General features: G+C 28.2%; 1 long non-coding RNA gene across 1 annotated transcript in view; it reads left to right on the top strand.

The window, feature by feature from the left end:
- Positions 1 to 223: 223 nt before the first annotated feature.
- Positions 224 to 16,234, top strand: part of LOC147073656 (uncharacterized) — a 174,542-nt gene continuing 158,531 nt past the window's right edge. Inside the window, exon 1 of the long non-coding RNA XR_015070336.1 lies at positions 224 to 260. This is a non-coding gene — a long non-coding RNA (uncharacterized LOC147073656). The remainder of the gene's footprint in view (positions 261 to 16,234) is intronic.

Here is a 16,234-nt window from a genome sequence, read left to right on the forward strand (position 1 = left end):
TGACTCGATTCAAAGGCAAAGACTTTTAAATATTATTTGCGTATTTTTTTGCCTATAGATGCACCTTTCTAAAAACATTATGATTTTTTTAAAATATTTTCATCCCTACAATTCGACGAATGACCTACTGGACGTCATTTACGCGTATTTTTAACAACAACTAATAAGTAATATTACTCAAAACATTAGTATAAACCATGTTTTTCTTGTTTCAGGATGAGAGAAAATTTTTCGGTGGAGAAATCTAGTTAGCAGTTTTGGTAAGTAAATTATATAATATTATCTATCATATTTATAATATTTTATATTTAATAAAAACAATGAGAAATTAGAACAGAAAATAGTTACTTTTTCACTGTTAATGCATACACGATATTAGAAGTAAACGCTTTTCATCAATTTTCTAATTTCGGTTAGGTAGGGTTTATTAAGTTATATAATCTATTATTAAAATTTATACAAAATAAACACGTGGTGGTAATAAAACATACGCATCTGATGACGATATTAATTCTTATTGTATACCTAGTCGATTTAGGCACAGGACAGATGTTATGTTTCATGATGCTGTGTATCGTGCAATTAGCTTATTTGATGGCACCATTAAGGTTGAATTGTTTTTTATTAACTATATGATGTTTGTGGACGTATTAAATAGGCTAAATTTATAATTGTAAAAATTATCATATTTCATTAATATTTACACATGCTGTCTTTTTATTGTTATTTGTAATTAAGATATTTTTATACATTTGTATTTTATGGCGCATTGGCCAATAGCTGTAATGCCGTAATACTCTTTTTATAAATAAATAAATAAATAAAAATCAATAATCCAGTTGTTAAACTCATGGCTAGTTTATAGTGTTTATCTCGAAAATCACCTGTTAACGGACCGTGACTTGTGGATGGTATAACAAAAAGAATTAATGAAAAACAGTAACATTCACACAGTGGTAAATGCAATAGTGCATATTATCATAAAAAACTTATTCAAAATTAAATTATATTTGAAAGTATAATTTTCAATGAAATTATCAATTGAAAATAACTAAAACTTGATTGTAATTATTGTTATATATAAAAATAATCCGTTCAATTACGTGTCCACCTCATTTAAACTGTAGAAACAATATAAAGTTAACACAATATGGTACTTATGTAGACATAATTTAATATATTTATAAAATTTTAACAAACAAATGTTGATATTAATATTCTTTTGAACATTATTATGTGCGTTATAATGTAAAAAAATAAATAGATTATTTAAATAATTTTATTATTTAAAATACGTTGAAGATTTCTCTCAACATCTAGCCACGTCAATAAGCTGACGTTATCATCCAACCTGCATCAAGCTATCTCTATTCTAATATTATAACAATGTATAATATACAAATTTTTCTTTTGTTTATTATAGTCTATTATGAATTATTATAATAATTGCATAATATCTTTTATTTGTTGTCACAGTTTTTTACACGCAGTTGAGTCTGTTAATATAATAAAATTCAGACGTATATTAACGCAACCTTTCTATAGATCGTCCAAGTGGACATTTGTTTTGGTAAGGCCATCATACCAATTATGCCTAACTTAATAGGGTCCATTCGACCGTCATAGCCGCTTCACAACCTAACGTTTTCTGCAACAAACACATCGGACATTGTCCAATAATACCAGAACCCTTATAATTTTATCACAAATGTTGTATCTCGAGTTGTCTTCTAGTTTTAATAGTACATTATTATTTTGTGCATACAGTAGCTACTTTTACTATTGCAGGTGTTATCGTTAAGTTTTACGCTTTATCCAGCGCGCCACTCACGTTGATTGTCTCCAGTTCCAAATCTCATCACAGAGGTCGTAACAATCACATTACTTCCGGTTCGCACTTTGCACTTTTCCAGAGTGACAACATTATAGGTGAATTTTTCGATGTCGAGAGCGCGGTGCATCAATTACTCGCGCTACCGGCGTTTCCGGTACGACAACGCGTACTCTGGCGCTTATTATTTTTTCGTAACAGCTTGTGGAACTGAATTACCTTTAAGTTCATATATGAAAAATATGAAATAGGATTTATATTTTTCATATTTATTTTACGTCATACACGAAAAGAATTAGCCAAGAAAAAATATAAAAATAAATTTATCTTTAATTTAATCTTAATCTATTCTTTAATTATTTATTGAAACTTGAACACAAACAACGTTTAGCAGTATGAATTGGAGTGCTTACTTTATATAATAATTTTTACATAATTATTCAGTTTTACAGGCAATTAAATGAGTTTCCATTTGTATAGTTTTATTTTTATCACTTTAATTTTCAAATACTGCAGCAACTTCAGATTAAAAATGATAAAATACCTGAAAATAAAATATATCTTGATCATCTATTCTGTTGAGTCAATCCTATGAGAGTAAATTTTTAGTACACCGGTTGATTAAACTCCATTATAGTGACAGGCGTACGCGATGTAATAGACGTTGCTAAACAGCTGAAATGGAGATGGGCGGGGCACATTGCTCATCGAAAGGACGGCCGCTGGTCAAATGCCGTCATCCAATGGTACCCAAGGGGCACGAAACGGCCACAGGGTTACCCCAAAATGCGCTGGATTGACGAACTGATAAAGTTCGGCTAAAATACATGGCAGCGAACGACACAGGACCGAGAGAGTTGAAGGAAACTTGGGGAGGCCTTCATCCAGTAGTGGATTGACCCCGGCTGATGATGATAGTGGTTTTGACAGTATCTGATACCCAAAATTAATTCAATTAATAATACTTTTGGTCTCTTTACGCCTTTTGTGCATCTTATATAGACAGGGACTCACCAAAGGTGGCTGCTACCTGGGTGCTAGCCCAAAATTGCTATTTCCCAAATATTTAAAAAAAATGTTAATATGGCAGAAGTAGGTATAAGAAATTTTATATAACGAAAATTATTAAATAATATATGTTACATACATTCTGAATTATAATGTAGACCACCTTAAATCGATATATTATTATGTATCGAATGAAGCACAGAAGCACAATTTATAAATAAATATTTAATGAAATGGAATAGAATTACGTCGCAGGCGAGTTTTTTTTATCATAAAACTCATTTTATGTTAACTGAATAACAATTTTTTAATAATATCATATAAATGTTTTTTCAGACTTGTTTTTTTGGATCATTTTTATATACCTACAAAAATAACAAGTGTAACTAAAATAACGCGAACAAAACTAAATAATTGTGCCCTATTAGATACCAAAATAAAACAAATATTTGAAGTATTTTATGATTATTATATTCAGTTCATATAGTGTTGGATACAGGCCAAAAGTAGCCCAGGCATAAGTTTGATCCAAATTGGAAACAAACTTTTGAAACCATGTAGCTAAATAATAAAATAATATAAACAAAAAAAGATATACGTATACTGTATTATCCTTAAAATAATGTTTATTATGACAGAATGAATTATTACAAAGTAAACTCAAAGGAACCGCAATTAACATATAAATTTAAAATACTCTTAAAATATTCTCTTAAAACCTATCGGGCTTTATTTTTTCAATGACTCGTTTATCTGAACTCTATTCAAAATAAAACATTAAAAAAAAATCGGTGTGTGTACTTATGTATGCGCGTAGAAGTTATACTTCTTGGGCGTAATAAAACAAAAAACTCATCTTTGCCATACAGCGGTTATAATCGATTCAGAAGTGCCCATGATGAATTAATAAAAAATCAAATTTTATTGGCGTGTTATTATGATTATATTCATTTCGGTCTCAAGGGTATTTTATCGATATAGATACCGTCAGAATAATATTATGTATGCGAATAAATAATATTATTACAAAATGTACCTACTTTGGAGAAAAAAATCTAAAAACCTGTGTTAAAAAAAAATTAGCACACCGCTATTTCGACCATCTTTGCTTAAACAGAATGATGACTGTAGAACTGTTTTCGTAAAAAATAATAATTTATTACAAATCAAAAGTAAAACATAGCCGATTTAATGGTTTAACTGAAACGTTATATTGGCTTTTGTAATGAAACATAATAATTATTATTGTCTTCAATTATTATAAACCGCTAATAAATAAATTGACATGGGATATGAGAAAAATATTATCCTAAACGGTAAAAATATGTATTTTAGTGTATGAAGTGTCTAAATATTATAAATTTACAACATACCATTGTTTGAATTATTTACTAACTAAACATTCACAAAATTTTCTTATTTATTGATATATAATTTTACTCATAAATAATACTTACATAAATATAGCCTCGAATCTTAATGAATAATCATAATAAAAGTTGCAACATTATTTAGAACACCCGAACGACGCCGCGCAAAATAATTTATGTTGCATTGCCGGCCAAAACTTCCGTCTTACGTCCCACGCCAAATTAATGCGTTACATTTGCGCGCGTCACACGCCAAAAATACAATGATCTGTTTTCCCAAATGCGCTTTAAGAAGTATAACTTCAAAAATTATAGCTTCCTAGTATTATTATTAAACTTGTTCTTATTTTCTTTGACAGAATCCAATATCTTTCGTTTGGATATTTTCATCTATCTTGGTTAATTTGTCAAAAATAAATTCTATGGTTTTTTGATTTTTAGTCCCTCAAATATGACTGTATAAATATGTATTTTTTGACTACTCATTGCTTACTACCCTCCAGAATGCAAAAATTTGCCACTGGACGTGTGACATCGATTAAGAATCTCAGAGAACTAGAATGTAATTATCTTAAAAATTGAATAATTTATTAGCTAACATATGAAAATTAAGTTTTATTCTCACTACTTCTCTATGATAGGAAAAAAATCACATACTTATGCAAAATCAGTTATCGGCTTTCTTATGTGACAAACATTAGCCGAAGCTAGCCGTTTGGAGTATGTAGCTCATACATGTATAAACGAACACCTTTTTCCTCCCAGATAAATTCCCGTCGATTTTTGCTGGCCCACCCTATATCATCTCGGTATGTTTTTTTTTATTTGATTCGATTCGTTGTCAAGTCAAAAGATTCGATGAGCTTTTCCAAAAATTTCCCAGGGGACTCGATCTTCCCTGATGCTGAACGCCGAACGCCGTGGATTATTTAAACAGCAGTCAGACAGACGCAAACATGTGACATCTATTGAGATTGTTGTGGGGACATTGAAAAAATGACAGGGAAAAAATGTAATTTGATGGGGGTTGTTTGGCTACAACACACTGTTTATAATACCGTTTGTTTAGATTTTTTAAATTTACATACAGTAAATGCACGGTTTATATTCACGGAACATATTGTAAGAATATAATTAAAACTTCACATTATAACATTTTTGGTGAGATTCAAACATTGCATATTGGCCTATAAGCTGTTTTGTTTTAACCTGAGTATTGAGTATCAAAAACTATGTATTTAACAGCAATCATATTGACGTGAAAATACTATCCACTTAGACTGTAATCTTTAAAAAAATCAACATTCGTTAATAATCGCTGAATAAATAGTATGTAGTGTTAATAATTATATCAGTTACAAAATCTTTTATCAATAAAATGAATACCATACTATTTTCTTATATTCAATAAATAATTCACAAGATCTATGAATTGAATATTTTTTATTGAACATAATATATAATCTCAAAAGATTTCAAAATATATATATGAAAATTGAAAATTGCCAATTTGAACTAAATTTATTTTTCAATACTTTTTGAAGTTATACTTCTTTTGGGGCATTTGGTTGAGAGTGAAATTAAGAATTACTGCGCGCGCACACCGTTACGAAAGTGCGCTACAGTATGAAGTTACCTGTGAATCAGTCAGACGCATCGCATATCAAACTCAAGTTTGATAGTAGAATTGTTACATTACCTAGGCAACGAATTTATTATTGTCGGCCATTTGCAATTCCTTACGCAAACAAACGATTAAACATCAGAGTGACAGTTGTGTTACTTTAATTTTTTAAAGTAACTAATATAATTTTAAATTTAGTAATATAAGTTAAAGTGTATAGAAATAAACAAACGGCGCTTCAATAAGCGGCCCTTTTCCTTAAGTGTGTAATTTAACAAGATAATTAAGAGTTAGTCTAAGAATCAAGGTTATCACAAGTTTTGTTATTGTTTTGTTACGCCAAAGAAGTATAACTTCTAACGCGCGTACATAAGTACACACACACCGATTTTTTTAGTCAGTATATTATATTATCTCAATTGTTTTCAAATTATGTATGGTAGTTAATTATAATATGATCAAACGTTTGCATCATTTCGCATATTTCATAAGTGAGTATTGTTAATATTAAGGGAAAACATAGTAGTGTTATTGTAATGAAGTAAAAATATATCCGGATATATAATATGATGAGTCTGTTAATTGCCTTTCATTGTCCCGGCATTTAATTAAATGGAGCAAAACATAATGGGGATTATCATTGTTCCTTCATAATGCCATATTTAGTTACTTATTTGCATACCGTCACGCTCTAATTTGCAATCGGGATAATATGCTTTAACATTACGTTTGAACATCAAACAATATTTGCTTGTAGAATACATTTTAAATAATAAATTTATCGATTTTCGGTGGGTAGATAATATTCTCCACTCATTTAGATAAATAATCTAATATTATATTCTAAAGGCATTGAACTTTACGTCTCAAACAATAAGGAAATAAAACAATTCTGTAAACCTATATAATTAACGAACATAAATAACTTTAAAAAATCTTCTGAGAAAATATATTATCACCAATAGAAAAAATATTTTTGAAAAAAGTAAGACAAACCGCAGGAATCGAACTTGCATCTATCGGGTATCGCGCCCTTACAAATATATCACTATGTTAAAGGCGTGATACTTAATTTTGACAAATTTTAACCGATGGCTTTCCAAATTGAACTAGTATTGGCGATCTGCTTTTGTCTTTTAAATCAAAGCAGGTATTATTTTAATTAATAACCGAAGTCACGGATCAATGCAAGATTTTTCGTTGTAACTTACTTGAACTTGCTAATAATTTTTAATAAACTATTTCTTTTATTTAACGAATAATTCACAAGATTTAATATTGTTACATTCTATTTATCTAAAATGAAAGAACATATGAGAAAATATATTATAACCAATAGAAAATATCTTTTTGAATACAATTAAGTTAGATGAAAAATTCTAGTCACAAATCTTATAAAAGTATTAACATACTATTTACCCGGTATTGCTCCTTACTTAATTAAATGTGGTGTATTATGAAACTTTCTAGTTGGTATAATAGTACAAATTTTAATTGTCGTTTTGACATAAAAGTTAAATATTACTATAATATATTATTTCTATAAATATATGGGTTAATTTTTTGTGAATGCTCACTTCATACGGAAAAATTGAGATGCGTAATTATCAGATAATATATTATATGTTAACAAAGGAATGTAAATTAATCATAAATCATATCATTGGCAAAGAAAACGTTCTGAATAATATTTCACAATATATTTAATTATCCGATTGGCAAGAATATCTGCAAAATTTTCTCCACAAATCTTTTTTATGCTTTGCAAACAGTTCCTTGTTATTTTAAGAAAGCATCATTAACAATATATACCTACGTATATTGAATTAGAACTTATGATATTCCCTCGTAGTTGAGGATCGCGACAACATTAGAACTTTTTCATCTTTTGAGCGACCAATACTTTACACCCCTCTCAATCCTCTGCTTCTCTCAGGGCATAGTTGATGATGCCCTCCAGTCAGCTCCTTCAAGTGGTCGCTCCATCGCGCCGACGCTCTTCCTCAGCCTTTTCTGGAAGCTACTCAAATCTCTCTAGTTTGTCCAGTCCGTGCTGAAAAATAAGTCCACAAGACTTCATAATGTGTCTCAGACATAAGCTATACGTATATTATTTAAAAAAAATCTTGTATAAATTAAACTGTCCAACGTAATGAAAATTCTAACAATAATGATTTTAATGATAAACTGTTATTTAATTAAACGAATAACTGCGAGGTCAAATTTATTATAACTGTTATGAATTTTATTTCTACCTTTGTCAGCAAAAGGGCGTTAGTTATAATTTTCAACTTAAAAGGACAGCAATCTGTTTAAAAATAATTGCAAGATAAAAATAACTTTTTATATATTACGTTTTTAAATTTTCTGTTGAATTATTATGCTCAATATGCTCAAACTTGTACTTGATATGAAGTAAATAAAAACAAACAAATTTAATATAGAATACTGAAATTTCCACTGTAACCACCTTATTAGAAACCTATAATAGTCTTTTACTTTTTACGGATTTTTATAAAATAACTTTCCATACAAAACAGAAATAACTGAAAATGGATTCAATTCTGCTTAAAGATGGCTAAAAGTATTAAAAGATTGCATTGGCATCATGTTCTGATATATTCTAAAAGTTTCAAATGTCTAGCTAGTCGGGAAGTTAGTTAAAAATCGATTCTAAGATTTTTACTGGACAAACAACCACCGGACAAACAAGAATACGAGCCAATAAAAACGTTGTAATAAAATATTAGCTTCGCTATTTATGTATTTTTATAACTTACTAAGCACTTTGCCACAAAATACATATTACTTGGTCAGAGAATGTCTCTTAATGATCCACTTTTGGGACATTAAATATTACATTTTAAATAATATTAATCCAAAATAACTCATTTTTACTAAAATGTTTTCAATGACTTACTTTTAATTAAACCTCCTATAATCTGGAGACTTGATTAACATATTATTGATTACAAGAGTTAGTTTAACTGATCAATGCTTATTCTAAGAGTACGAATAAAAATATGAAAGAGAAAACATAACCACACATCGATGTCCTAAATGAAAATTATGCCAATTGGGTATATTGATTGCTAAAACATTAATTTAATAATTATGTGAATACAAAGACAAGCATTGAAATTATATGTAGACTAATAAAATATAATTTTAATTCCGTTTTGTAGAAAAATCGTATACTTATATATTATTACTTTCATGTAACATACTGATTCAGATTAAATCTCATTTAAAACATAGCAACAAGTAAAAGAAGACTTCATCTGTGTAGAAGTAAAAGTCATTAATAACGTTATTTCATGCAGTTAGACGTAAAATAAATACTTAGTGGGAAAATCATTATTTTCTCCAAACATGGAAATGCACTCAATGATTTATACTTCAAATTGTATACTCGTGTTGGTGTGGATGGTTTGCAGTCTGTAAAAAGTTTTCTCTCTTTTACGAAGTAAACAACAAAAGAAAATGTATTGTTTTCCATTTTACTAAACACATCGATAGTTTAATAGTCAAAATAAATGTATTGTATATTAATTTATTTATAACCAGCAATCGCTAGCAATTTTGTCCACATGAAATACTAACTCTTTTTGAATGTTGTTTATACACCTAATATTACTTTTCAAATCAATGAGATTAAATTTTGGTTAATAAAATCATGGGTCACATAATTGAAACTGAAAAACTCTTTATTTAATGCTTGGTCTTTATTTCTTTACTTCCATATACATGAATAATGGATCGCGAGGATTTTTGGGCAGTCCTGCGGTAGTACAACGCCCTTTTGGTGCCACTGTATTGTTTCTAGAAAATTTTACGTATGCAGGTGTCGTTTCGAAAACCGATCATCATTATTTGAAAACTTAACTAAAATTTAAACAATGTATATATTTTGTTTGATATTTTCTACACAACACAGTGCTGTTGAAATGCTTCAATTTTTCGAATTAAATCTTAATATTAAATTAATTAATAAATAATTACAAGATAAAAAGATTTTTTTATATACCTACCACGTTTTTAAATTTTCTGTTGAATCATATAAAATTGACAATTCTATGTATTAATAAATACTTTTTTTTGTACTTGATAGAAATAATGAATAAATATAGAATACTGAAATGTCATTTTGAAATTCTTAATTACAAATAACAACTAATATAACGAGAAAGTAGAAAAGACAGCATGCGTTTATGTAAATATTAAAGAAACATGATAATATATACAATTATAAATTTAACCTATTTAACACGTCCACAAACATAATATAGTTAATAAAAAATAAATCAACCTTTATGGTGCCATCCAATAAGTTAATCGCACGATACACAGCATCATAAAGTGACGAGGTATCTTGAAGACCGTAGAGTTACGAGTGATATTGGTGGGAACATGAAAATTAATATTTGTCAGTATATACGAATTGTAAATGAACCCACAAAGAAGTAAAAAAAATGCTTTAAAAGAGCAATCACTGTTCGGGGGGACAAGGATTTCATTGATAGCATACCCAGAAGAAAACTAGAAAAGCACGTATATATTAAAAATTTAGTTGCTAGGACCCCCTTACCAACCAATAATAGTGTTTTACTTTTTACGAATTTTTTTCCGAAACATACAAAAGAGAATTGACTGAAAATAAATTCAATTCTGCCTAAAAATGGCTAAAAGTATAAAAAAAATGCATTGTCGTAGTGTTATGATATATTCTAAAAGTTTCAAATGCCTAGCTAGTCGGGAAGTTAGTTAAAAATCTTCAATCGTCCAATACAAATCTTGGACAAACAAGAATACGAGCTTATCAAAACGTGGTAAAATATAAACTGATCGATCGTAAAGAAGATAGTTCGTGACTTAAATTTAAATTGATTATTAGGTAATATTATAGGGAGGAATATTTTTACTAGTAAAAGGTCCATCAATTTTTTCTTAGAAATATGTTGATAAATAAACAAAGTATACTTACATAAAATATTCTGTGTTTACCTTTTAAAGCTCACTTGGTAGTAATTTTATTTTCAAGACCTTCAGGTAAGAGGCCCATCTTATTTATAAGTCCTTAAACATGAATTAATTTACATAAAAGATATTCTGTAATTATTTTGAGTAACGCCTTGAAAAGCATTCGATTTATTTTTATGGCGATATTAAACCGGCAAAGTGTAGGTACTTAGACGTTGTGAGTTTTATTTTCTCTCCCATAAAACGTTTTTTAATTTATTTTGAGAATATTATTAAAAATCGATATGCGTTAAATTAATATAACCATTTAATGTGTGTAATTTAGTAATTCTCTAAGTTTCTAGGTCAATATGGATTTTATTTGTTAAAGTACAAGTAGTGGGTTACGAGTTTCTTACAACAATGCAAACAATCTCAGTTGTTCTATAATTTGTCTTTAATCCAGTGCAAAGTAGATATTTATGATATTTTACTTTTTACCACGATTATATCTCATTTTTCTCCATGAAAAGCTGTGGTCTACGGCCTACGCTATACTCTACGGTATATGCTACGACGCTACGCCATGTTTAGTCAAACCCTAGTATTTCTTTACTACATTCATCCAGCTGATCATTAGCTATTTTTTGTATGCTTCATGACTGACTTAAGGGGGAGACGCATGCCAGCAGAGAACCTAGCGGAAATATACGAAGCTTGCAATTTGAGATTTTTTTTGATAATTTACAATTGCAACTGTATTATTTAATAAATATGTATGAGAAAACATTAAAAAGATTTTTTATTTTTTTTTAAACTTAAAGATAAACTTACAATTGTAAAAAAATGTAATAAAATGTGAATTCGTTGCAGGGTCAAATCTTATTATTCCATTATATTTTATGGTCATAATTATCATTAAAATTTAGTTTATTAAGTTTTAGATTTTATGTGGTGTAGATTTTTGACTAATTCATCGTTTTAATATTTTTTCATATCATCTCAGTTTATCAACTCGAGCTTAAATATTGTGACCATGCCTAAAATAAAATTTGATATAAATAAAAAGGATTTCAAGTTATACACATTTATATTTTTTTTAAAATCGATGTTTTTTTAAATATATATAAAAAATATTAAAACGATGAATTAGTCAAAAATCTACACCACATAAAATCTACAACTTAATAAACTAATTTTTTATAATAAATATGGCCATAAAATATAATGTAATAATAAGATTTGACCCTGCAACGAATTCACATTTTATTACATTTTTTTACAATTGCCAGTTTTTTAAAATTAAATTTGAAAAATTGAAAAATTTAAAATTAAAGACAAAATTTAAAAAAAAAATAAAAAATCTTTTTAGTGTTTTCAGGTACATATTTATTAATTACTACAGTTGAAATTGTAAATTATCAAAAAAAACTCAAATTGCAAACTTCGTATTTTTCCGTTAGGTGCCTCTTTTCGCCTCTGATAGTATAAGCATCCCCCTTAAGGGCAGACGTGCGCCGCGTAGGTCAAAATGGAGATTTTATGCTATATTCAAAGCACGATCCTTCCGAACACGAAACGTTGTAGATAATTTATATAATATTGAAGCCTTATTATCCTATATATTTATTTTAAACATTTGATGACTGCAGAAAGTATTTTTATTACATAAAATAGTTTTCCTTTAAACCTCTCTCTCTAATCTTTTATAATAAAGTCATATTTCGGTACATCCATATGCAGTGGTGTTCATATTTTTTAGATTTATTAATTTTTAAACGCATTTACAAAACCATTAGTAAAAAAATGTTAACATTATATAGTGACATATTTACGATAAAAAAATTATATTTTATTATCTTTGTGATCCCAAATTTGACAAGAATTAGGGATTTTATTATTCAACAAATGCGCAAGATATATTTGAAGATAATTCTAAAGAAACTGATTGTAAGCTATATCTTTGAACATTCAAGTGTTATAATTAATATCCTACGAATATTTTTTGCTTTATAATAATTATTGACCTAAGAATAAGGTAGTATTTTTTTAAAATACGATTTCTATTGGCATTTCCCAGTGGCTAAGCTAAGCTACAACATACAGCCGTAGCCATAAATTTACAAACCATAAATGAAGTAGGGAGTAAGATCATGATAACGCGTGTGTTTACTCTTACTCCATTTAATCTTGTCTACCCGTTTAAGTCTACCCATGTATACATGTGACACACATATTCCTAAATAATAAATTTGGCGTTTGGGCCCCAAGTTATTTCAAATATTAAAATATATTATTTTTATATATTATATTAGCAATGTCTTAATCCATTCTGATTTTAATATTATTTTTTTTGGATCGCGACTTTATAATATTTTTTTTTATATAAGCGTTTTTTTTACAAAAACTAACCATATTATGAATAGCTTGATAATAATATATTCGCATTCCTGACGGTTTCTTATATTTGCAATAACTAGAGTAACAGAGCCATTCTTGAAATTCTCTTGTACTCATGATAGATAAATTGTACGTCTATTATTTATTTCAATAAAATCTGAATGGAAACCCGGTTTATCTAAGCGCCATGAATATTCTAAATATTTGACGACATAAAAAAGCCCTGAGGCATTATGGAATCGGTTATGTCACGTATAGTATCAATATGTTTTATGTTACAAGCCATATCGGGTGGAATTTCTAAGCCCGATCTTGGAAATGCCGACATTTTCAAATCATTTCGGCGAGGAAAATATTGACAATGCGTCCATTTTATGGCAAGACCTTTCATACGATGATCGAGTCATAAAAGGGGGTTTCCATAAAAAAAATCCAAGAATCTTCCTAATGGTGTAGTCGTAAATATTCTGTAAACAAATCTTTATGGCAGTTACAGTATTCTTTATAATATTATTATGACTCGGACTAAGTAACGAAAAGAAACATATAATATTAATAAATATTTTTATGGATATACGCGGTGATTTGATTTTGAAATAAATTATTATCCGGCTTGAAACGACCTCGAAAAATATTTGTTTGTTTTATTTTTATTACAGTTGAGTTGATTTTGTACTTATTATTATATATAACAAAAAAAACTTTTCAGAAAGTATTACATATTTTAGAAAAACACACTTGAAAATCAGTTCCCGAATCCCTACCCCCACCTCTAATGACGAGTCTAGCACTTCACTGGACAGTGAATTATAATATTACACTTGAGTAAAAAAAAATATGGGATTTTTGTCTAATTTTACAACGTTTTTATTAGCTCGTATTCTTATTTTTCCAGTGGTTGTTTTTCCAGTACAAATCTTGCAATCGAATTTTAACTAACTTCCCGACTAGCTAGATATTTGAAACTTTTAGCATATGTCAGAACACAATATTAATGCATTATTTTAATACTTTTTGTCATCTTTAAGTAGAATTGAATTCATTTTCAGTTAATTCCGTTTTGTATGAAAAGTTATTTCGGAAGAAATCCGTAATCTAATCCACTATTATTGGTTGCTAAGTGGGTGGTCCTAGCTACTAAATTATTAATATATACGTGCGTTACTATGGAAATCAAAATGAAATGTCAAAATGACATTTCAGTATTCTATATTTGTTTGTTTGTTTTTTATTTACTTCATATTATTAAATACAAGTTTGAGCATATTGAGCATACTAATTTAACAGAAAATTTAAAAACGTTGTATATAAAACGTTTTTTTTATCTTGTTTATGTGTTATGAATGATTTTACTTCGATTTGTGTAGTCCCGATATTATTTCAATTTGAAATCGGAAACACTTTTTTTTAATAATTAGATAATCATAGATATATAATAACTAAAACAGGTTTATTATTTATATTTCGGTGGTTTTTTCGATATTTAAATCCGCGTTGTCAAAAGACAATATTACGTTGCTTTATTACATTCTATAAAATTATTGTCTCTACCCAATATTCCTTGTGATGATTTAAATCAAACAAGGCAATATTGGGGCATCCTTATTATTATAGGTAAGAATAGAATAAAACTCAGTATAAAACTGCATTGATTAATCAAATCATGATACTTAACTGGATGTATAATTATTTGAAGTTTATTCACCTTTACACGGATTTCATTTGTTTTTCAGGCGTAACATTTTTACTTTCAAATATCGAATCATTTGAGCTGTCAGAATAATTCAAATGAAAACATTTATGTAAGTAAATTAAATTTATGTGAAATGTCACATTTAGTTTTTTATACTAAATGTAGTATAAAAAATTAACCCACGACTATTATATTAGGACACCATCTTACCTGCAAGGTCAATCAAGGCATCTGACTCAGCCAGTAGATATAATTATCTCTAAAATTTTCATAAATTTAATTACTTCAAGATTTCTCATTTGAGGACTTAAATATTAAGATTATAGGTAGTTATTAAAATGAACGATAAAATGACGTATATTATAAAGAATTATGTAGAAACGTGGGTATTTAAGTAAGCTGGGAAAATAATAATTATAATATGAATGAAACGCTAGTATTAGCGAATTATCTGAAAATAAAAACGGCTCTGCTGGAATAATTCATTCTATGTGTTTAAATGAAATAAAATACTACTCCTAATCTTGTATCTTGCCAAATAATATATTCAGTGGCTCAAGATAATATTAAATATAGCTTACTTTTATTTAATAATTAATTAATATATATGTACAGAATGTTTCAATAGTCCACTGAGTACTTAATATAGAAAAATATGAGACAACAATAGCTCAATACTATGAAAAATATAAAATAACAGATTGAATGTACGTACTTGGTCTATATAATAAAATTAAATTATGCCGAGTTTTGTCAATAGGCACGGATTACTCGATAGTTCTAAGACAAATGACGTTTGAAATGTGGTGGAAATGGGTTATTACCACGTTTTAATTAGCTCGTATTCTTGTTTGTCCAGTATAAATGTTTTCTTGTGTGTCCAGTACATTTTTTTTCTTGTTTGTCCAAGATTTGTATTGGACGATTGAAGATTTTTAACTAAGTTCCCGACTAGCTAGACATTTGAAACTTGTAGAATATATCAGAACACTACGACAATGCATTCTTTTAATACTTTTAGCGATTTTTAAGCAGAATTGAATTCATTTACAGTTAATTCTGTTTTATATGGAAAGTTATTTCGGAAGAAATTCGTAAAAAGTAAAACACTATTATTGGTTCATGTCAAAAAGACATTTCAGTATTCTTTATTTATTCAGTATTTCTATCAAGTACAAAAAAAAAGTATTTATTAATACATAGAATTGTCAAGTTTAAATATTATGATTCAACAGAAAATTTAAAAACGTGGTAAGTATATAAAAAGTTCTTTTTATCTTGTAATCATTTTTGTGGTTAGATCATTAAATTGTTATTTTTAGTGTCTCAAAAATTCGATAACAAGAGTT

Source organism: Rhyacophila brunnea, unplaced genomic scaffold, assembly GCF_057557595.1.
Source record: "Rhyacophila brunnea isolate RB1 unplaced genomic scaffold, BYU_Rbru_1.0 scaffold_17, whole genome shotgun sequence".
Classification (NCBI taxonomy): Eukaryota; Metazoa; Arthropoda; class Insecta; order Trichoptera; family Rhyacophilidae; genus Rhyacophila; species Rhyacophila brunnea.